Raw genomic sequence first — 24982 nt, 5'->3', positions numbered from 1 at the left:
ATTCTACATTTTCAAACAACAATTTAATATCAACTCTAGAAAAGAAATCAAAAAGTATTACACCTTTCCACTAAAAGCAAGAAGAAAAAAAAGTCGTTGTTGACTTGTAAAAAGCCCATCGGATCACTGCCACGTCATCAAGCAAACAATCCTAGCCGTTAATTATTCACATTAGGCGGGAGAGAAAAATAAACAGTGGGCCCACTTGAAGTTATTAAATACAGGGCCATAGGCCCATATATCACCACCAACCACACCATATCTCACCTCCATCTTCTACTCCATAATCTGGCTGAATTAAAGTACTACTTTTGTTGCACAAGTTACAACTTACAAGGCTCTGTGTTCACAGCTTTCGTTGTGTATTTGAGGTTAGATTCATAAACTGTTAACTACTTGTGCTTTGTTTAGTTGATACCAATATCATGTATGCTTTCGGTTTTTTACTTTAGTTAGCGTAATTGTATTAACACTAGAATAACTATTATTACTTTAAGGTTTACAAATAGAATAAGTTATTATTATTTAGGGCTGTTTGGGATTTCTTATTTTCACCTCCTTATAATTTATAAGAAAAAGTAATAATGTGTGACTTATCAAAATTTCCTCTCACGTAAAAACCCAAACACCCCCTTAACTTCATTTTGTTATTGTAATTACACTGGTTAAAAAATAAAAGTTTTTAAATTAATCTATTATATGTATATTTAATGAGTTAATTTTATTTATACCGATCACACCCTTTCTTTAATAATTGTCGGTTACGGATTTTTAAAAAATAAAATAGCTATTTAGAAAAAAATATTATTTTAGGACTATATTGTTTAATAAGTTCTTAAAAGTATTTTGGTGACATGGGGTATTTGGATTTCCGACTTAAAATATATAGTTGTGTTCTCTTTTGATTATGTAAACAACGTAAGGGGAACAAAAAAAAGGGGGGGGGGGCATTTCTAACCTAGTTATATTTGACGACTTTGAATTTACCTGTTATGAGGCTTCAAAAATCATTAAGAGGTGTCTTTTAAGTTAATTAAATGCAATTTATCTCTGACTGATTTAGATATAGCCTCTTAATTAAGTGGCTAAAAGTGGAAAACATGTATAGAGAAATCAAAATGTCTAACGACACACTTTAATAACAAGTTTTACAAACTATTATGCACAACATTATCAAAAAAGTTCATTAATTACAACATTATATCAAACATCAAAAAAGTTCATTAATTACAACATTATATCAAACTTGAAACCTGGATAGTTTGTTGTAGTGAGGTTGAAGAGGTGGGTCCCAGCAGAGCCCAGTTGGACCCGCAAGACTCACTTTGAAAAGGGACGTCTGCGCAGTTGAACCCGCAAGACTCCTTAACGGACGTCTGCGCGGTTGAACCCGCAAGACTTAACTTAAAAGGACGTCTGCGCAGAGACCAACTGGATCCGCATGACCCACCATGCTCAGAGACGTGACGTCCTTACGCGCAGTACGCAAGCTGTTCCCGCAGGAAAAGCCTCCCAATGTACTCTGCCTGTTCCCGCAGCTGCGGATACAAGCCATCAGGGAAGGCTACCTGCGCAGCAAAGCTACACGCACAAGGCACTTAACTCTCATAATAATTCAGTAGTCACCTGAAGAAGGAATGAGCAAAGCCGGGAACTCTCCCGCACAAAGCCGGGAGAACTCCCGCCCAAATGAGCCAGTCCGTACGATACTGTAGGATCTTTTGTACTGTACCTGACGAGGTATGGACAAAAGATCTGACCAAAGATACGACAGCTCACTGACAACAGTATGACAAGCAGCACGCTCTTGTACTGTATGTCACTATTAGCCGCTGCCTACTCACCAACCTGTCGGAGAACGTGCATAGCCTGCAGTTGGTGGAACAGGAATAGTACACAGCCGGCGTGATCACTATCAGCCGCTGCCTACCCACCAACTACCAGCATGGCATGTGCGTAGCCCACAATTGGCAGAACAGGAACACTATTTAGCCGGCTGTACCTTCTTGGAAACCTACCTTCGGCTATAAATACTCCAACACCTTGGAATGGTAGGATCATCTTATCTTATCTTATATCATATACCTGATATCTGCTCTAGTCATTCTCTTAATATACACTTATATTCAAGAGCAATCTAGTCTGATTCTCACACCGGATGGTGGTCACAAGGAGGTACCCCCCCTTCTCAGTGACGAGCTCACGGTGTCTGTTTTGCAGGTTATCAGAAGAACCATCTTTGCCGGATCTAACCCCTCGTGGGAAACATCTATTTAACCCCCAGATTATCCGTAATCTGCCCGGGGTCGATTAGTGTTTCTTCATTGGCGCCATCCGTGCATAAAAGCTAGAACTTATTCTTTTTTCAGTTTTTTTTCAAACTTCTGGAAAGATGGTTAAAGAAACCCCGGTAACCACAACCCCAGCTACTTGGGGGAATACCGGCGACTACACAGTTTTTACGAACACTACCCCGGTTACCCAAGCCGGGGCAAGTGCAGTAAATTTTACGAACACTACCCCAGTTACCCGAGTTGGGGCAAGTGCAGTAAATAATCGCTCACTGGATTCACCGATACCCAGTTAGAGAGACAGCGAACGAGGCTCCCCCGCCAAACACTCGATGAAGTTATAGCGTGGGCGGAAGCACGTCAAAAAGAATTCCAAGCTGAGTTGGATGAACGCTTACGTTCACTCCAACAGGCTGATGAATTCGTAGAGTACTCGGACGATGATTCGGAGGAATCCGATAGTGACGCAAACCCTCGTCATAGGGCGAAAGGAAAGCGTAAGGAAACGGACTCCCAACCGAGAAGGCATTTTGGAGAAACCTTCAAACCAAAAAACGCGGGTGGAAACCCACGTGACTTCTCCAAAACATTTACACCAACTGCTGCAAAGGCGGGAACGTCCAAATTTGCAAGGGACATTGCGGAAGCAATCGCCCCGAAAAGTGCCAAACAGGTGTCCAACATCGGCACTTACGATGGTATATTTGAACAAGTTTATTGCGGGGGCAACCGTCAGTAGTTGGACGGAACCTACGTGGTGTTACATGTTCCAAATGACGCTTGTTGGGGCAGCTAGAGCGTGGTTCTATCGTCTACCGGTCCATCACATTTACGATTGGGCAGACTTCCAGCAGAAGTTTAGCCAACACTTCAGCCAACAAAGAAAGTATACCGAAGAGCAATGGACAATCCTCAATTGCATTCGAGAGGAAGATGAATCTTTGCCAGACTTTATCACTCGCTTCAACTCAAAGAAGCTAAGTCTGGGTAATATTAGCGAAGATCTTGTTCGCGCTGCTTTCATCCAGGGCGCGAATGACCCAGAGCTCATCCGCACCTTAACGGGTAAAGATGGCATGCCATCCACATGGGATGCCATCATGACAGCAGCTAAACGCTTTGCGGAAACGGAAAAGCAACCGGGTAGAGATCTCCCCCAGAGCACAAACCTCTACACCCAGAAAACAAGAGAAGACAACGTCCTTACCGCCCGACTAAACAAAAAGCGGAAGCTAGGGATTTGGCAGTCAAGGGTAAACTTTGACACCTCATCTGGCTTGCAACATCGGTTAGGCGGAAGGGATAACGTACAGTCGAACCAGAACTCCAGATGGACACCACTCACCAAAAGCGTTACCGAGATATTCGCCACTGAGGAGCTCCCATGGCCAAAGGCTCCAATAATCCGACATCGTCACAATGCTGATCGGAGCAAATACTGTGACTTTCACGGGACAAAAGGCCACAACACTGAAGAATGCACAGACGTGAAGGACATCGTCGAAGCATTTGTCAGAGATGGGACGCTCGCGCACCTCGTGGCGTAACGAACGCTGAGCAGGCTGATGCGTGTAGAACCCCAGTTGGGGAAAACACGAATAAAATTGCAGCTTCAATGTTGGAGACTACATACTGCGTAAACAACGAGATCCCGAACCAGGTGCATATCGGCTCGATGGCACTCCAATCCAAACAACATGGAAGGGAGCTCAATTACACAGTTTGCATGTAGATCAATTCCAAACTTGTAAAAAAAAGGCCCAGAGCCACTTCTAATGGAAATGATTCTCCTTAGAACATTGATGCTGATAATCTTACATTTATACTTATAAACTTTCCACACTGATATGCCGGTCTTCACCGCATACATAAGTGGGGAAGTCGTTGCTTGTGGAAGGCGGCAAAACCCGCATAAACACAAAAAACGGCAGACCTTCACGCAGGTCAGTCATAGGTAAAGTTTGATCCCACTAAATGAAAGTGACGGTCCTACCCGCACAATCATGATAGAGGAAACTGAACACTAACCTATTGACAACCACGCGTCGAACGGTTAACCTATTCAAAATACTTAGAAAATTCCTAACGGAAGGATGAGGAAAACCTCCACGCAGGTCAGATATAGGTGAAGTTTAGCCATCCTACCAAGTGCAAGTGACGGTTTTACCTTCACAATCACGAAAGATGAAGCAAAACTTCAACCTATTATCTATCACGTTCAAAGGTTAACTTATTCTAAACCCTTAGAAAATTTCTAACGAAAAGATGAGGAAAACCTCCACGAAGGTCAGATATAGGTAAAGTTTAGCCATCCTACTAAGTGCAAGTGACGGTCTTACCCGCACAATCACGAAGGAGGAAACAAAACTTCAACCTATTATCTACCACGTTCAAAGGTTAACATATTCTAAACACTTGGAAAGTTGCTAATTTAAACTAAAGAATGCATGAGCAAGTCATCCAGTGAAAAAATATTTATATTTCATAATAATTCAAATATTACAAGAATGGCCGGGTAACTACCCGCCTACAAGAATAAAAATCTATGCAATGTAAACCTAGCCTAACAGTGGGAAGGGATCTTAAGGTTCAAGCTTCAGGACCACTCCCCCCAAACCCACTTGTACCCGCACCATCAGTTGGCTGTGGCGGTTCAAGGAAGGTCTTTAGAATGGCTAGCCCATCATCAGCAGCAGCAACTTCGTTCACCTTCTCCTTCACCGGATGCGGGAAGGCGGCATACTGGTTCACTGCTTGGTCATATAAAGCTTCAGTATCCACATCAAATAAAGGGAAGTTGGAAGGCGGGATGCCTTTCTCAACGAACCCTAGACCAAGCAGGAAGCCGGCCTTTTCCCCATCCTCATGAGAAGCGTTGAGGGCTGCGCTCATGGCATCGTCGTATGATGTGTCCGTGAAGACTCGATGCACAACCTACAAGAAAAAATACAAGTATCAAAACCTTTTCTATTTACAAAGAAAAGCGTAAATATATTATGAAATTACGCATACCTGAGACAACGCTTCTCGAATAAGCCATTCCTTGGCAACCAGAGCCTCCTGGAGGGCGGCTTGAGCTTGGTTACAGGCGCGTTCGGCTTCACTTTTATTAAGGTTGGCAAGCAACACTTCCTTTGCAGCAGCCTCTTCAACGCCCTTTAGCTCCCGCTCAGTGTGGTCAAGCACGCCCCTCTGGTCCAAGATCTCTTGGAGCTTCTTGGCGTCTTCCATAGCCAAGGCATCATGAGCCTGCTGGAGCCTCTCTAGCTTGGCTTTAAGCTCCTCGTTCTCAATGCGTAGAGGCTCAGCAACAGCTTCAGCCTTGGTGGCCCTCTCAGTTGCGTTCCATGCAGTTTCCTTAGCCAGCCGAAGCTGTTCGTTAACAGCTTGGGCAGCCTTGGAACGGGCCTCGAGACGGGCCTGAACTTCAACTTCAAGGGCCTTGAAGGCCTTCTCCTTTTCCGCAGCCACTGCGGTAAGCCTCTTGTTCTCCTCCCGGACAGCCCGCGCCTGAGCTACTTCTTGGATACGAGCTGCTTTTAACTTGTCGTTTTCACGACAAAGCAGCTCGACGCGCGGCTGCATCCGGGCCAGGAGAATCCGAAGCTCATTGGTTAGCCTACCCTCCTGGTAGCTAGCCATTGCTTCCCCCAACGCACCACTGGGAGCTGCGTGACGAGCCCACTCCACGCACTCCACAGGCGTGCGAAGGGTTGTTCCTCGGCGGATGTTCCATCGTGGAACATACACTTCATTGGAATCCGACACTGCAAAAGCAAAAAGCAGTTAGGAAAAGATGATAAAAAAAATATATATATAAAATAAAGGCCAAAATAACCCTATGCACCTGTAGGGTCGACGACAGGCCTGTAGCCGCAAAACCCATCACCTGAACCTAACGGATATCCATCCAAAAGGTCAGGCAGATGGGAAGGAGGCAGAGGTTGGCGAGAAGCCCCAAACATACCTGAAGGATCGGCCGTAGTTGCCGACGATGGAGGAGGCATGGTGGAGGCCGCCGCGGTAGAAACCAACGGAGGTGAACTCACCGGAGGTGAACTCACAACCGTGGTCGCCGCTGCGGAAGAGCCCGCAGAAATAGTCACCGCCGGCTCAGTGAAAGAATCAGTAAATATGGCACTGACAGCCGGCGATGTCATCACAGTTGGAACAGTTGGCTCAACCGGGTGAGTGTAACACCCCGACCAAAGGCGGATTATACATCGGGGCGCCACATATTGTTTCATTACTCGTGACACTATTGGTGTCAATATTTATTAATTCACATTTTATCGCGCACGCGCAGCGGGGAAAATAAAGAACATAAATCAAACATAAATCAATATATTATAAATTATAACATTCAAACAACATTAACTTGTCTTGATACATTTTAATTCTAGGTCCAAAAGTAAAAACGTCCTACGTGTCCACAAGCTCCAAAACAGCTACTGCAAACCTGAACATGTGTTAAAATAAACGTCAAACACTTGCGTGTTGGTGAGAAATCAAGTTTAGTACAATACATAGATAACAATAAATCTGCGCGCAACATGTGTATGTCTGGTTTTCAACAAGGGTGTAATCTGATCGGGACCAACTCTAAGAGACAAGACTGCCAGTGCTCACAATTGAGCTCACAAACAAGACTAACTGTGCAAGTGTAACAAAAGAGAAAATCATAAACGATAGTTCTCCCGTGTTCATCTAATGGTACCATGAAAACTGCGGAATAGACCGTCAATACGGTTAATGATCCACACATACAAATAAACAGCCAAGTCTACGTCCTCAACACATGGGATACTGCGCGACTAAAGTTCATAAACAGTTTAAGACTCAAGTTTTGTATGAACACATGAACATCCCAAAGCATTTAAAATAAAAAGGGATTAGATACGAGATAACTCACTTGATAAACGATGCGGTGTAAGATAAAGCAAGAACCAACTTTAAACAAGCACAAGTTAACCTATAAATAAGATTATTGTTTTAACGATCGGTTTTAAGTCTTGATTACAAGTTAGCGTAATTAATAAGTAAATTATTATATAATATATATATATTACCGGAAAAGCAGGACAGAACAGGGAGGAAGACGGAGGCAGAGAGGAAGACGGCAGAGAGAGCAAGGAGCAAGAGAACAGGAGAGATTAAGTGTTTTGTGTGTGTAGTGTTAGGAAAAATAATGTTATTATTTATAGAGAAACCCTAGGAGACATAAATCCAGAAAAAAAGGGAAAAGATTCCAAGACAAACAGAACAAGACAAAACAAAAGATAACAAAAGATATCAAAAGATATGGCAGCTGCAGGGGGCAAGATAAAGCTGACAGCGAACAGTAAAAAGGCATGGGCAGGTCAGATAAAGGTACTGGTCAAGCATGGCAAAAGCAGATCTCAAAAGATAATGTCAGTCACTTTATCTGTCAACCAATGGGGTTGGTGCGCATGCTGCGCCGAAAGTAACTATTCAGACATAAAGCAGATTAGGTCAACAACACAAAAGATAAGACAACACAAAAGCAAACGGCTAGATTAAACAGAAGAAAAACTCAAAGGGGTTAAGCGCGGGAAGGCTGAGTGCGCGAGCGCGAAGGCTGGCACAACAATCCTTAGCGTACTGCGGGAAGAATCACAAATCCTTAGCGTGCTGCGTGAAGAACAAGAATTCTAAGCGCATCGCGGGAAGAACATACATTCTTAGCGCATTGCGGGAAGAACATGCATTCTTAGCGCGCTGCGAGAAGAGTTCTCTTCACGCATCGCAGGAACAAGATGTCTTCACGCAGGCTTCCTATGTAAGGAGTCTGGCGCGTGGAGCTGCAGACATCCTTAGGCGGGAAGAACCAAAGGACAAGCAAAGAGTTAGAAGAAAGAGGAAACAAGGCTTAAGGGCGGGACAGCGACAAGAGGGAACAGAAGGCGGAAAGAGAGAAGAGGGATGGGACGGCGGAAAGAAAGAGAGAGAGAGGCGGGAAGGAAAATATATATATTATTATTAAAAGTAAAATATAAGTATAAATAAATATTAAATCATAAAAAAAGAGATCGGGTCAGAGAAACGGGTACCTGGGTCGGGTCGGATCAGGGCAGATGTCACAGTCTCCCCTACTTTAAGAAATTTCGTCCCGAAATTTATCTCGAAGTAGGTTGCGCAGAGAACAGGTGCGGGTACTTGATCTTCATTTGATCTTCCCTTTCCCATGTAAACTCGGCTCCGCGCTTGGACTCCCAACGAACTTTCACGATAGGGATACGACTGCGCTTGGTTTGCTTAACCTCGCGATCCATAATCTCAACAGGCTTCTCAACGAAATGCATAGATTCATCAATTTGAACTTCATCAAGTGGAATGTGAAGGTTCTCGTCAGCTAAACACTTCTTGAGATTGGATACATGGAACGTTGGATGCACATTACTGAGCGCGGGCGGCAGGTCAAGTCTGTAGGCAACTTTTCCCACACGCGCGAGAATCTTGAATGGACCAACATAACGAGGAGCAAGCTTACCCTTCTTCCCAAAGCGGACAACACCTTTCCAAGGCGACACTTTGAGGAGAACAAGATCACCAACTTGAAATTCGAGAGGCTTTCGCCTACGATCTGCGTAACTCTTCTGTCGGCTTCTGGCAGTCAGCAGATGATCACGGATCTTGGCGATTCTATCGGTTGTCTCTTGAACAAGTTCGGGTCCTGTGATTTGAGTTTCACCCACTTCGCTCCAACAGATCGGGGAGCGGCACTTACGACCGTAAAGTGCTTCAAATGGGGCCATACCAATACTGGAATGATAGCTGTTATTATAAGAGAACTCGATCAAAGGCAGGTGCGAATCCCAATTACCTCCAAAATCAAGAACACAAGATCGGAGCATATCCTCAAGGGTTTGAATAGTTCGCTCAGACTGACCGTCAGTCTGAGGATGATATGCCGTACTCATGTCCAAGCGAGTTCCTAGCGCAGATTGGAGAGATTTCCAAAAGCGAGATATAAAACGGCCATCGCGATCGGATATGATGCTCAAAGGAGTACCATGGCGGCAGACAATATCCTTGACATAAAGCTGCGCGAGCTGCTCAACACGGTAGTTTTCACGAATGGGCAGGAAGTGAGCAGACTTAGTCAATCGATCCACTATTACCCAAATGCTATCATGCTTGCTTGCTGTCAAAGGTAACTTGGTAATAAAGTCCATCGCTACACATTCCCATTTCCACGTAGGAATTTCTGGTTGTTCGAGCAAACCAGATGGGCGTTGGTGTTCAGCTTTTACTTTAGAACAAGTCAGACATTTAGCTACGAACACAGCAATATCCTTCTTCATACCGGGCCACCAATAAGTAATGCGCAAATCCTTGTACATCTTATCAGCGCCAGGATGAATAGAATATCGAGATTTGTGTGCTTCACTCAGGATATCTGCGCGAAGATTCTCATCAAAGGGAATCCAGATGCGATTAAGATAGCAGAGAATTCCACTCAGATTAGGGACAAAGTGCGCTTCCGCGCCACACGCTAACTCGGCGCGAAGGTTACCATTACTGATGGATGCGCGCTGCGCGTCACGAATACGCGATTCAAGGTTGCTTTGAATCGGCGCGAAGTGAAGCTGGGTGCGCGGCAAGATACAGTTAAGTTGGCAGGGTTTTCGGCTGAGCGCATCGGCTACCACATTAGCCTTACCAGGATGATACCGGATCTCACAATCGTAATCGCTGATGAGTTCGCTCCATCGGCGTTGTCTCATGTTAAGTTCCTTTTGATCAAAGATATGCTGAAGGCTTTTATGGTCAGTGTAGAGGATACACTTAGTACCATAAAGGTAGTGTCTCCAGATCTTCAAGGCAAAAACAACTGCACCAAGTTCGAGGTCGTGAGTTGTATAATTCTTCTCGTGAACCTTGAGTTGCCTCGATGCGTAAGCGATAACCTTGCCTCGTTGCATAAGAACACAACCGAGACCTTGGTTGGAGGCATCGCAGTACACGACAAAATCATCATTACCCTCAGGTAGTGCAAGAACAGGAGCTTCACACAACAAACGCTTGAGCGTCAGAAAGGCTTCTTCTTGCTTCGAGCCCCAAATATACGGTTTACCTTTGTGCGTAAGAGCTGTTAAAGGCAAAGCGATCTTTGAAAAGTTCGAAATAAAGCGCCGGTAATAACCAGCTAAGCCTAGAAAGGAACGGATCTCAGAAGGAGAGGATGGCGTAATCCAGTTCTTGATTGCTTCAATCTTGGATGGGTCGACATGAATACCCATCTTGTTTACAACATGACCAAGAAACTGTACTTCATCAGACCAAAATTCACACTTGGAAAGCTTAGCATAGAGTTGCTCGGCTCTAAGCTTTTGCAATACCAATCGGAGATGTTGCTCATGCTCGGCCTTGGTCTTAGAATACACCAGAACATCATCGATAAACACGATCACGAATTTATCCAAGAAAGGCCTACACACCCGATTCATAAGATCCATGAAAACGGCGGGTGCGTTGGTTAGACCGAAGGACATGACCAAGAATTCAAAATGGCCATAACGAGTTCGAAAAGCAGTCTTCGGAACATCTTCATCGCGGATGCGCAACTGATGATAGCCAGAGCGGAGATCAATCTTCGAGAAACAAGAGGCACCTTGGAGTTGATCAAAGAGGTCGTCAATACGCGGTAAGGGATACCGGTTTTTAATGGTGAGTTTGTTTAACTCGCGGTAATCAATACACATGCGAAACGATCCATCTTTCTTTTTAACGAACAACACCGGAGCACCCCAGGGCGAAGAGCTAGGGCGAATGAATCCTTTAGCAGTCAACTCTTGAAGTTGGCTTGCCAATTCTTGCATCTCAGCGGGTGCAAGACGATAAGGAGATTTAGCTACGGGGGAAGCACCAGGGACAAGATCAATACGGAACTCGACTTCACGAGCGGGAGGGATACCAGGAAGATCATCAGGAAAAACTTCAGGAAAATCACGCACAACAGGGATATCGCGAAGCTTCTTCTCTTCAGCAGGTTTGACCACATGGGCTAGAAATGCAATACACTTCTTCCGCATGAGTCTTTGGGCTTCGGCGCAAGACATAAGTTTAAGACCACTGGAGGGTTTTTCGCCGTAAATGTAAAGATCACCATTTTCTCGAGGTATGCGAATCAATTTCTTGGCGCAAATAACTTCGGCGCGATTATGCGAGAGCCAGTCCATACCAATAATAACATCAAAGCTTCCAAGAGGCATAGGGATGAGGTCGATCAGAAAATCGTTTTCGTTAAGGTTAAGCGTACAATCCTTAATCACTGAGTTAATTAAAATAATTTCACCATTAGCCAATTCAACTGAAAAATCTTCTTTTAAATCGTTGCGCGGTCGCGCAAGCTTCTGCTCGAAGGCGCGAGAGATAAAGCTTCGATCGGCGCCAGTATCAAAAAGTACAGAAGCATAAAATCCGTTAAGCAAAAATGTACCATTAACTACGTCATTATTCGCTTGCGCTTGGTGCGCGGTTATGTTAAAAGCTCGTCCACGCGTCACTTGGTTCGAAATCTGGTTCACCGGATTCGCTTGTGTGATTTGCACTTGCAGTCTCGGGCACGCGTTCCGGAAATGACTGGGATCACCGCAGTTAAAGCACGATCTGGGTCGTGGGTTTTGGTAGATTGATTGTGGGTTCTGCGGGTAGACTGGTGGTGTTGGCGAAATTGGATTGGCGGGAAGGACTCTACAGTTTTCAGCAGTGTGACCAGTACGGCCACATCGGTTACAAAGTCGACACGGGGTTTGGGTTGGGTGGTGAAATCTACAGGTTGGGCAAAAGGGATGGTTTCCTGTGTAAGGTTTCTTAGGAGGCGGGGCAGGGAGTGCTGGATTGGTTAGGGCATAGTTGTGAACTACAGGGGGAGTTGGGTAAGCTGACAGAGGGTTAGGCGCGTAAACTGGGGGTTGGTATGCGGGTTGCTGGACAATGGGCGGGTTGGTAAGCGCATAGGCCTTGCGCCTGCGCTTGAGGTTGTTACGGTTTGAGGGTTCAGGTTTGGTTTCTGCGGGTTCAGGGGCAGTTTTGGTGGGTTTGGTCTTCTCAGATCCCCGCAGGAACAGGGTTCCTGCTCTGACATGGTTGTCGCTGAGCACAGCGGCCAACTCAATGGCGTCAGAGAGGGTAACTGGGTTTCTGGCCCATACAGAATCTTGAATTTCCATGGGGAGACCCCCAAGGAATTTCTCGATTGCTCGGCGTGAAGGGGTAACAAGGTGAGGGACCAGTAAGCTTAGCTCGTGGAAGCGCGTCGCGTACTCGCGCGCTTCACCGCTGTATTGCTTCAAGTTCCAGAATTCTTCCTCCAGGCGCTTAATTTCGTTGGGAGGGCAGAATTCTCGCGTAAGAATTTCCTTGAATTCCTCCCATGTCATGCTAGAAGCAGCTTCTGCGCCACGCGCATGGGCTACTCCATTCCACCATGTAAGCGCTCTGGATTCCAGGACACTGGAAGCATATAGGGTTCGTCTTTCTGAGGGGCATTGGGTGTGAAGGAAAGTGTTTTCTATCTTCTCGAGCCACTGGAGCATCACGGTGGCTCCTTCAAGACCTGTGAACTTTGGAGGGTTACCCGCGTTAAAGGACTTAATGTTATAACTCGAGGTATTGGTATTGTTTTGGCTCAAAGCTTGGGCTATTGCGGCGGCCATTTCCTGGGAACGTTGCTGTCTACGCATGCGCGAGGCTTCTCTTCTCTGAAATCGGCGAGATAGCGGAGGCATTCTATAAAAGTTTTAATTTTAGTTAATATCTTGGTTTTATCGCAAAGTATAACTTTATAAAGCTTGGTTTCACGGAGTTAGATGCTATCAAAAGTTAAAGTAAAATAAATGACCCAAAATGCAGACTTAATAAAGGTAACAAATTCGAATCAAAAATCGACAATTCATGTATCACCATGACTTTCCGAATTCCCAATTTAAAATATACGAGTAAACGAGTATTGGAGATTGACGATTCATGTATCACCATGACTTTCCAATCTTCAATATAAAATATACAAGAAAATGAGTATTGGAGGTTGACAATTCATGTATCACCATGACTTTTCAAGTCTCCAACCTCAGAACATAATCGTAAATGGAAATTGAAAATCAACTATTCATGTATCACCATGACTTTTCGGATTTTCAATCCCAACAAACGAATATGTAAGTAAAATCAATAAAAATCGAAATTCACAAAAATCGAAATATCGCGGAATAAAACATAAAATCATATACTGCGCAAGTGCGAGCATATTCATAAATAACGAGTAATTAACAATAAGCGCGCAAACATGAGATTTCTCTCATGCGCGAGAAGGGACTCTTAGGTATTCTAGGCCGTTACGTCTAACCACCTATCCTAAAGTCAACGAGCTCTGATACCAACTGTAACATCCGGCCCCTCGCACCACCAATATTGTCCGCTCTGCCCACGAAGAGCTCACGGATTTGTTTTTGGTTGCCCAAAACGCGTTGGTGATTGAAGAGGCAAGACATTACTTATGAACCATTGATCTCTCTTGTCCACGGCCGATGTGTGATAGCCTAAGAGTGGGACGATGTTGTGTTTGCCAACGGTGTTACAGACAACCCCCTTTTGGACTCATCGTCCTCGATGAGGCGTGTCCCATCATCCCGAACGGCACAAGAGTGGCTCTGATACCAATCTGTAACACCCCGACCAAAGGCGGATTATACATCGGGGCGCCACATATTGTTTCATTACTCGTGACACTATTGGTGTCAATATTTATTAATTCACATTTTATCGCGCACGCGCAGCGGGGAAAATAAAGAACATAAATCAAACATAAATCAATATATTATAAATTATAACATTCAAACAACATTAACTTGTCTTGATACATTTTAATTCTAGGTCCAAAAGTAAAAACGTCCTACGTGTCCACAAGCTCCAAAACAGCTACTGCAAACCTGAACATGTGTTAAAATAAACGTCAAACACTTGCGTGTTGGTGAGAAATCAAGTTTAGTACAATACATAGATAACAATAAATCTGCGCGCAACATGTGTATGTCTGGTTTTCAACAAGGGTGTAATCTGATCGGGACCAACTCTAAGAGACAAGACTGCCAGTGCTCACAATTGAGCTCACAAACAAGACTAACTGTGCAAGTGTAACAAAAGAGAAAATCATAAACGATAGTTCTCCCGTGTTCATCTAATGGTACCATGAAAACTGCGGAATAGACCGTCAATACGGTTAATGATCCACACATACAAATAAACAGCCAAGTCTACGTCCTCAACACATGGGATACTGCGCGACTAAAGTTCATAAACAGTTTAAGACTCAAGTTTTGTATGAACACATGAACATCCCAAAGCATTTAAAATAAAAAGGGATTAGATACGAGATAACTCACTTGATAAACGATGCGGTGTAAGATAAAGCAAGAACCAACTTTAAACAAGCACAAGTTAACCTATAAATAAGATTATTGTTTTAACGATCGGTTTTAAGTCTTGATTACAAGTTAGCGTAATTAATAAGTAAATTATTATATAATATATATATATTACCGGAAAAGCAGGACAGAACAGGGAGGAAGACGGAGGCAGAGAGGAAGACGGCAGAGAGAGCAAGGAGCAAGAGAACAGGAGAGATTAAGTGTTTTGTGTGTGTAGTGTTAGGAAAAATAATGTTATTATTTATAGAGAAACCCTAGGAGACATAAATCCAGAAAAAAAGGGAAAAGATTCCAAGACAAACAGAACAAGACAAAACAAAAGATAACAAAAGATATCAAAAGATATGGCAGCTGCAGGGGGCAAGATAAAGCTGACAGCGAACAGTAAAAAGGCATGGGCAGGTCAGATAAAGGTACTGGTCAAGCATGGCAAAAGCAGATCTCAAAAGATAATGTCAGTCACTTTATCTGTCAACCAATGGGGTTGGTGCGCATGCTGCGCCGAAAGTAACTATTCAGACATAAAGCAGATTAGGTCAACAACACAAAAGATAAGACAACACAAAAGCAAACGGCTAGATTAAACAGAAGAAAAACTCAAAGGGGTTAAGCGCGGGAAGGCTGAGTGCGCGAGCGCGAAGGCTGGCACAACAATCCTTAGCGTACTGCGGGAAGAATCACAAATCCTTAGCGTGCTGCGTGAAGAACAAGAATTCTAAGCGCATCGCGGGAAGAACATACATTCTTAGCGCATTGCGGGAAGAACATGCATTCTTAGCGCGCTGCGAGAAGAGTTCTCTTCACGCATCGCAGGAACAAGATGTCTTCACGCAGGCTTCCTATGTAAGGAGTCTGGCGCGTGGAGCTGCAGACATCCTTAGGCGGGAAGAACCAAAGGACAAGCAAAGAGTTAGAAGAAAGAGGAAACAAGGCTTAAGGGCGGGACAGCGACAAGAGGGAACAGAAGGCGGAAAGAGAGAAGAGGGATGGGACGGCGGAAAGAAAGAGAGAGAGAGGCGGGAAGGAAAATATATATATTATTATTAAAAGTAAAATATAAGTATAAATAAATATTAAATCATAAAAAAAGAGATCGGGTCAGAGAAACGGGTACCTGGGTCGGGTCGGATCAGGGCAGATGTCACAGTGAGCAACTGAACCAACTGAAGCAGGCGCAGACGCCTGGGTCATCGCCTCAGGTAGGTTGACCAAACCTACCATCATGGGTCCGGAGGCGCTCCTCCCCGCTCCACCCTGGAATGCGGTAGCATCCACGCCTGCACAAAGAAGATACAAGTATAAAGGCGGAAAGATATGAAGTTAAAAAGTAAAGAAAGTTTGTACCTACGGGTTTTCTTGAGCCTAAAGGTGCGAACAGTCGGGGACGAACCCGATGGAGCCGGCCTCTTCATGCCGCTCACCGTCGTCGTCCTGGGCTGCTCGGAGGTGACAGTCGTCTCAGCCTCCGGAGCAGTGGTCTTATTACCACCTGGGTTCCCCGCCGCCTCCTCGCTCTCGGTCTCCGAATTTGACCGGTTCCCCGGATCGGCAGTGGAGGCAACCTTCGCCTTCCCCTTCCCGCCGGCAACCTTCTTTTTCCGTACCAACGAAGGACCATCTGCGGATTCCTCATCGGAAGATGACAAGATTAGAGGAATTCCAGCAGAGGTTTCAGCATTGAGAGGTCGAGGGTTGAATAACTCCTTACCTGGCCGCATGGCGCTCAGAATGGGGTGGCCTGGCGGGTAGACCTCCACAAACCGATCCCTCTTTTGCTCCAGGATGGGCAACTCGTTCTCATCAAGAGCACGAGTACCCATCCGAGCGGGACCATCAGCCTCCCGCGGATGCAGGAGCGACTGCAAGTCATTCCCCTCTGAAATAAAAAAAAAAGAAACAGTTAGAAGAAAAACCTATATCAACAAAGAAGACAGAGCATACCGTAAGGGACAGAGTTCAAACCGTATTCGAGGACGATGGGAATCTGGGACGCCTCCTTCCACACCCGGCTCATCCCAAGCATCACCATCCCAGACTCCGCAAAGCGGTACACCGGAGTCTGGATCCGGGAGATCTTGGCGAACCACTCCGCTTCCTGGTGGTTGAGGGCGTGAAGGGCGGGAAGTGCTCTCCCATTCTTAAACGTCATCGCAAGGGGGACGACGCGAGCGGAGATAAAGAAAAACTCCCGCTTCCACGACCGAAGACTGCGCTCGGTAGCGCAGATCTTCAACCCTTTGATCCGATTGACCAAGGTGTACCACCCCTGGATACACCTCCAGGAGTAGAAGGTCATCAACCGATCTACGTGGGGCTCCACGCCCAGAATGAGGCACACCCACTCAAAGTGGCGAATCTTGGCGATCGCCATCGGGTGTACCTCCGTCAAATGCACCCCGTGCCTCTCCAAGACACGGTATACAAACTTCGTCAATGGGAACCTGAGATTCCCATAAACGAAGAATGCAGCGTACACCCCTATCTTGCCCTTGGGGGCATCGTACACCGTCTGGTGTGGCCCCGGAAACTCAGGCTCGAACGACTCGAGCATGAACTTCCGGACGATGTACTGAAAAAGTTCGGCCGGAAGAGCACAGTGGCACTCGCCAGCAGTGCTCTTGTCGTCATTTTTGGACGTCGACGTCGGGTTCTCGACAAACAACTCCGACTCCTCGGCAGTGGCCTCAAACTCACGGGTAGAAGACATGTTTCGGATAAACAGAAAAGCGATTTCAGAAGAATGCTCGACGAAATAGTGAGTATTCGCCGGAAATCGTTTAGAAGATGAAGAGAGAAGTGAAAGTGTGGATTACAAAGGACCCTCTCCCCCTTTATATACTCATCGCAATTAATGCGATGAATTTAATGCGGAAGAGAGAGAAATCGCAGGTGCAATGAAACTATGACACGTGGCAAAGTGCAAGCTGTCAACAGCTGTTGAAAGGACGCGTGCCATTAATTTCGTGGCCACGCGCCCGAAAAATCGCGCCCACGCGCCTGAAAAAGCGCCTGAAATGACCATATACCGTCACGTTCGCCATAACTTCCTGCACGTCCTGACACTGTCAGAAGAAACCGTCGGATGACGTTTCAACAGTTTGGACTGTTCTTATCTTTTCACCAACTCTTCGAATTTCAAAAAGATTCAAAATTAAGCGGGAAAATACCCCTTACCTTGGCAACCAAGAAACTATAAGACAGGTGCGAGTACAGTGTTAAGGCAAAACCCTTCACATAACTTAGCACCTGAAGGGAATTGAAGCCAAGAACACCTCGGCAACCAAGTAACCATAAGACGGGTGCGAGCACAATGTCAAGGCAAAACCATTCACATACTTAGCACCGCAGGGAATTGAAGCCAGGAATACCTTGGAAGTAAACTATAAGACGAGTGCGGGTACAGTGTCAAGGCAAAACCCTTCACATACCTAGCACTCCGCAGGGAATTGAAACCAAGAAGGATCTTCTGGGCAGTGCTTGCGGAAACGGGAATAACATCCCCGCATATCGGGAACGTCGAGAACTAGATTGTTTGAACCTCCAAGATGGAATTGGTTGTTTAAACATAATTGATCACTATGTTCAAAACTACCAAAACCTCATGGAGAATCTACACAAGTGGAACTCAACGCTCCTGACTTGCGAGGAGGTTACAGACCTACCCGCATCACGCCCAAAGATCAAGCAGAAAAGTCGGGAATTTCTGCACGTGACATTAGGACTTCAGCGGGAAGATTCCCCATGGAAAACCTTAAAACTAAACCCTTTTCAAAACCCCTTGCTTAAGTCCAAAAGTTCACCTCACTTATTAACAATTCATGAGAAGAACATTGGACTGGGGGGACTTGAAGAGGTAGGTCCCAGCAGAGCCCAGTTGGACCCGCAAGACTCACCTTGAAAAGGGACGTTAGCGCAGTTGAACCCGCAAGACTCCTTAACGGACGTCTGCGCGGTTGAACCCGCAAGACTTAACTTAAAGGGACGTCTGCGCAGAGACCAACTGGACCCACCATGCTCAGAGACGTGACGTCCTTACGCGCAGTACGCAAGCTGTTCCCGCAGGAAAAGCCTCCCAATGGTGTACTCTGCCTGTTCCCGCAGCTGCGGATACAAGCCATCAGGGAAGGCTACCTGCGCAGCAAAGCTACACGCACAAGGCACTTAACTCTCATAATAATTCAGTAGTCACCTGAAGAAGGAATGAGCAAAGCCGGGAACTCTCCCGCACAAAGCCGGGAGAACTCCCGCCCAAATGAGCCAGTCCGTACGATACTGTAGGATCTTTTGTACTGTACCTGACGAGGTATGGACAAAAGATCTGACCAAAGATACGACAGCTCACTGACAACAGTATGACAAGCAGCACGCTCTTGTACTGTATGTCACTATTAGCCGCTGCCTACTCACCAACCTGTCGGAGAACGTGCATAGCCTGCAGTTGGTGGAACAGGAATAGTACACAGCCAGCGTGATCACTATCAGCCGCTGCCTACCCACCAACTACCAGCATGGCATGTGCGTAGCCCACAATTGGCAGAACAGGAACACTATTTAGCCGGCTGTACCTTCTTGGAAACCTACCTTCGGCTATAAATACTCCAACACCTTGGAATGGTAGGATCATCTTATCTTATCTTATATCATATACCTGATATCTGCTCTAGTCATTCTCTTAATATACACTTATATTCAAGAGCAATCTAGTCTGATTCTCACGCCGGAGGGTGGTCACAAGGAGGTACCCCCCCTTCTCAGTGACGAGCTCACGGTGTCTGTTTTGCAGGTTATCAGAAGAACCATCTTTGCCGGATCTAACCCCTCGTGGGAAACATCTATTTAACCCCCAGATTATCCGTAATCTGCCCGGGGTCGAGTAGTGTTTCTTCAGAGGTTGATGTGCTACTACTATATACATGTGCATCAGATATTAGTGTAACACTCAATCAGACCGATAAAGTTAGATGTACATAGGTAATTACGTACTATTACAAATTTGTACATTGCAATCCGGTTTGTTTTGATGCAAAATACCCTTTAACCCAAATTAGTTCAATTAAGCGTGTATTTTTTTTAACCGTAAAATAACAGTCCTAAATATTCTTATAAACCCATCTATCACTTTCAGTTATATCTTTAATAAGAACGTGTACACCATAATATGTCCCATATTCGATTACCATTTTCTATGATAAGGGCCAAATAGGTGTGGCCATCAGACCATATATGTTCGGTTTCATTTCTTGGGTGTTTCCTTATTTTGTTGTGTTTGGTTCTAAAGACTCCAAAAGTCGTTTATTATCTATCCATCCTATGGTTGTCACTCTTAAAACTATAAACGGATCCTTAACTAACAAGTCACGGATCAGTGTTTTTAAAATTTACCTATTTAAACACGTCAAATCCTTCATGGTATTTTTCTTACCCATGAATACGTATCACATGTTACAAGACTACTCTAAAGGATTTATCACTGCCCTGCTGACTGATAAAATTAAGTAAAAGTTAGCTTGTGTTAGACCATCAACGGGTTTAAGTAAGGATATCACTACTAGAAGATGAGTCATTTTCTTATGGTATTTTTGTTGAAAATTTATTGGAAAACCTATTTTCTAACTAATTTTCTACAAAAAGCTGCATGGAAAAATACATATCGGAAAAATCATTTTTAATCTTTTTTTCCAACATCTTTTTCTACAAAACTATGTCGCAAAGTTTCTATAATTTTCCAACAAAACCTATTTTATTTATTTATTTATTTTTCAAACTTGCTACAACTTTTGAACAAAATTAAAATACTATAGATAACACAAATAATTATCTTTATAATGTTTTCCAACACTTTTCCAACGAAAAAAACAAACATAATTGATAAATGTATTTTTGTTAGAATTTTGTTGGAGAGTTAGTAACAATTTTCCATAGAAAAATCGTATTGTTACTAATGCGATGCTATATTAAAAGCAGTGCTAGTTTTTTATTTTTTATTTTTTTTAAATTCGTTTGGAATTTTTTAGAGTTACATGTCATAGGAAATTTATAGAAAATTTTCGTAGAAAAATGAAATTTATAGAAAATTTTCGTAGAAAAATGAGATGTTTTTTTAGTAGTAACGTGACCCCTCTATTCACCATGACTTGTGACCACTTGGCTAATTGTATTTTAACGAATGTGACAAAAGTCCTATAGCCTATAAGCCATATGTGACAAAATTTTGATAAAAATTGTTTAATTTTCTAAAATATGATAAATTTTTTCCAATAAAAGGGAATAGGTAAAACATTTATTGCGTATAGTACAAGTGGTTAGTTACTAAGGTGTCACGAGTCCGTTTTAAAAAACATCACTTTCATTAAATATCACATGACTTTATGACTTTATAGTAGTACTAGTTTGAAACTTTCTTATGTCCAACATCTTATGATTTATGATTTAGCATCAAATGATACATATTAAATAAATAAATTTATGTATGCTTCGGCAAAAAAAGTAAATGAACGAATATGAATAAAAGTTTTTGTTCGTTTAATTACAAAAAGAACATTAACACATGTTTCGTTCGTTTATTTACGTCTATGAACTTTCGTTTGTGCTCCTTTTTATATGTTTGTTTATTTACGTTCATTTACCCCATTTAACTATGCAGTTTTATTATTATTATTATTATTATTATTATTATTATTATTATTGTTTATTTGTTTATTTATTTATATATATATATAGTTAAATGTTTTTTGTACTCGGTAGGCCTATAATTTCACAAAAGGACCTATTTTTTTTTTAAATAATTAAACTTGCATTACGCATTTATTGTTCGTTCATGCTCATTGATAGTTATTTCACAAAAGGACCTATTTTTTTTAAATAATTAAACTTGCATTACGCATTTATTGTTCGTTCATGCTCATTGATAGTTGTTATTTATGTTTGTTTATATTCATTTACAACGATAACGAATAAACTTAAACAAATATAAGCATTCTCTTTTTTTAACGAACAAACATGAACCAGAAAATCCATTCATTTAAATGTTTGTGCTCCTTTGAACGAATAAAAGCGTGACCTTGTTCGTGTTCATTCGATTCTTTTACGCAAATTTGGAATGTCACACTTAATTTTATTTTTGTTGAACACACTGCAGGTTATGGCAAATGATAACTTGACAGTGTTAAATGCACTTGATGTAGCCAAGACTCAATGGTACCATTTTACGGCGATCGTAATCGCTGGTATGGGGTTCTTTACCGATGCCTACGATCTCTTCTGCATCTCGTTGGTCACGAAATTGCTAGGCCGAATTTACTACCACGACTTCGGTGATGAGAAACCTGGGTCGCTGCCTCCTAACGTGTCGGCCACGGTCAATGGGGTCGCCTTTTGTGGCACCCTGGCGGGTCAACTCTTTTTCGGGTGGCTCGGTGACAAAATGGGCCGAAAACGAGTTTATGGAATGACACTTATGCTAATGGTTATTTGTTCGATCGCGTCCGGGCTTTCGTTTAGTAACGAGCCCACCGCGGTTATGGCGACCCTTTGTTTTTTTCGGTTTTGGCTCGGGTTTGGGATTGGTGGAGATTACCCGCTTTCCGCTACGATCATGTCGGAATACGCGAATAAGAAAACCCGAGGCGCGTTTATTGCCGCAGTGTTTGCGATGCAAGGGTTCGGGATTTTGACGGGCGGGATGGTGGCGTGTATTGTGTCCGCCGCGTTTAAAGCGAAGTATCCGGCTCCGGCTTATGAGGTTGACCCGTTGGGATCCACGGTCCCGCAAGCGGATTATGTGTGGCGGATTATTTTAATGTTCGGGTCGATACCGGCTTTAATGACTTATTATTGGCGGATGAAGATGCCAGAAACGGCTCGGTACACGGCTTTAGTGGCTAAAAACGCAAAACAAGCGGCGGCTGACATGTCGAAAGTTTTACAAGTCGAGCTCGAGCCCGAACAAGAAAAAGTGGTCGAAAAACAACAAAACGCGTTTGGGCTTTTTTCGAAACAGTTTTTGAAACGACACGGGCTACACTTGCTCGGGACGACTAGCACGTGGTTTTTGCTCGATATCGCGTTCTATAGCCAAAACTTGTTCCAAAAGGACATATTTAGCGCGATCGGGTGGATCCCAGCCGCAAAGACAATGAACGCGATCCAAGAGGTTTTTAAAATCTCGAGAGCTCAAACGCTAATCGCGCTTTGTAGCACGGTCCCGGGTATTGGTTCACCGTGTTCTTCATCGATAGAATCGGGCGGTTCACGATCCAGCTAATGGGTTTTTTTTTTATGACGGTTTTCATGTTTGCACTCGCGATACCTTACCGTCATTGGACACAAAAGGAGAACCGAATCGGGTTTGTTGTAATGTACGCGTTAACGTTCTTTTTCGCAAATTTCGGGCCCAACGCGACCACATTTGTGGTCCCAGCCGAGATATTTCCCGCGAGGCTTCGGTCAACGTGCCACGGGATTTCGGCTGCCTCGGGTAAGGCGGGGGCAATAATTGGCGCGTTCGGGTTCTTGTATGCCGCGCAAAGCCAAGACAAAAGTAAGACGGATAAAGGTTACCCGCCTGGGATTGGGGTCAAGAACTCGCTTATTGTGCTCGGGGTCGTGAATTGTCTCGGGATGTTGTTTACGTTTTTGGTGCCCGAGTCAAATGGTAAGTCATTGGAGGAAACCTCGAGGGAAAATGAAGACGAGGATGAGGAAGTAGTTGAAAATAGAACAGTGACGGTTTAAAATAAAAGGGAGAATTTCATATATATCTCTCGGTAGTCAGTATAGTGCGTTTTTTAGTAGTTAAGTGTTATTATAACGCTAAGAGGTCGATAACGAGACTGTGACCGAGTACACGAACCCTAGACCGCAACATAACAACGGTGGATTTTGTGTCGGAAATACGTTATTTAGGATAAACAAGCTGTCGTACTATTTTTCCTTGTAACAAACAAGCCAAGAGTCGGTATATGTTTCTTTTGGTTTGCTTATTATAACTTTGGTTTTAATTAAAAATCTATTATCAGGTAGAATTTATTTATAATTAGTTTGAGATCTGTGTATTACACAGAAAATTTATAAAAATTATAATATTTAAACATTAAGTAAAATACAATCAATAACACATAACACAATTATCATATATTATTAATACAATTACAACTTATATTAAAATTACAAGAATTACAAAACAAACATTACACAACTATTTTACAAATAAGAAAAAATTTCCTTGTACACTACATTTGTGGTTGTATTGGTCAGATTGCCTTGCTTATCAAGAATCAGAATCTTTAGCCCACACCTGCTTGTAACTCTTGACAAGGCGGCATATAAATGTCCATGTGAGAACACGGGTTCTTTCAAGTGCAAATCAATCCTAGATAATGATTAACATTGGCTTTTGTTTATGGTCATCGCAAAACATACTGCAATGGGAAGCTGTAGTCTTTGAAACTTATATGCTATTTTATTGTCTGTTGGAGTCAGTGGTGATCTATGGATCAAAACTCTATGTCTAATGTTAGTTCCAGAAATAATTTTTGCTTCAACTACACGAGTACCTAAAGATATAATTTGTAGTCAAGTGCCGTTACATAAGCATTCTTTCTGGTTAAGATTTCTAAAGAGCATAATAGGAACACCGGTTTGAACCCGATATTACAAAACCGGTTTGTAGTTATAAACCATCGGGTTAGGACCGGTTTGGAGTTTTTTTTAGCTAAAAGCAGTTTGAACCCGATATTTTGGAACTGGTTAGACATAAACAGGTTTCATCCAGTTTAAAACCCGTTTGTAGCTCAAAACTAATTTATAGCTAGGGGTGCAAACGAGCCGAGCAGAGCCGAGCCCGAGCTCGACTAGGCTCGAGCTCGGCTCGTTTAACTTGTACAGGGCTCGAGCTCGAGCTCGGCTCGTTTCGAGCTCTATTTTCAAAGCTCGAGCTCGGCTCGTGAGTAGAATTTCAAGCTCGGGCTCCGCTCGTTTACTATATATCAATTACTTTTTTATATAATTATAATAATTTTTATATATTTTTTCTATTATAAATTTATGCATAAAATAATATATATTATTTAGTTATTTTTAATTATTTTTTTATAACATTATATATATTAATTAATAATTATTAAATATATTTTTTTAAAAATTATATAAATGGCAAGCTCGTTTAGGCTCGCGAGCCGACTCGAGCTCGATAAGTGAAGCTTGGGCTCGGGCTGGTTTATTAAACGAGCTTACTTTTAG

General features: G+C 43.4%; 1 pseudogene across 1 annotated transcript; it reads left to right on the top strand.

Annotated features, from left to right (window-relative positions):
• Window positions 1–254: 254 nt before the first annotated feature.
• LOC143557033 (inorganic phosphate transporter 1-4 pseudogene) lies at window positions 255–23476 on the top strand (annotated as a pseudogene). Its single transcript, XR_013139496.1, has 2 exons — window positions 255–371; window positions 21882–23476. The product of XR_013139496.1 is annotated as an inorganic phosphate transporter 1-4 pseudogene (transcript).
• Window positions 23477–24982: the final 1506 nt, after the last annotated feature.

The sequence above is a fragment of the Bidens hawaiensis genome, unplaced genomic scaffold (genome assembly GCF_021521415.1).
Source record: "Bidens hawaiensis isolate Kalapana, Puna unplaced genomic scaffold, B.hawaiensis_p1.1 tig00018778_1, whole genome shotgun sequence".
Classification (NCBI taxonomy): domain Eukaryota; kingdom Viridiplantae; phylum Streptophyta; class Magnoliopsida; order Asterales; family Asteraceae; genus Bidens; species Bidens hawaiensis.
This window is presented reverse-complemented; position numbering and strand designations above follow the sequence as displayed.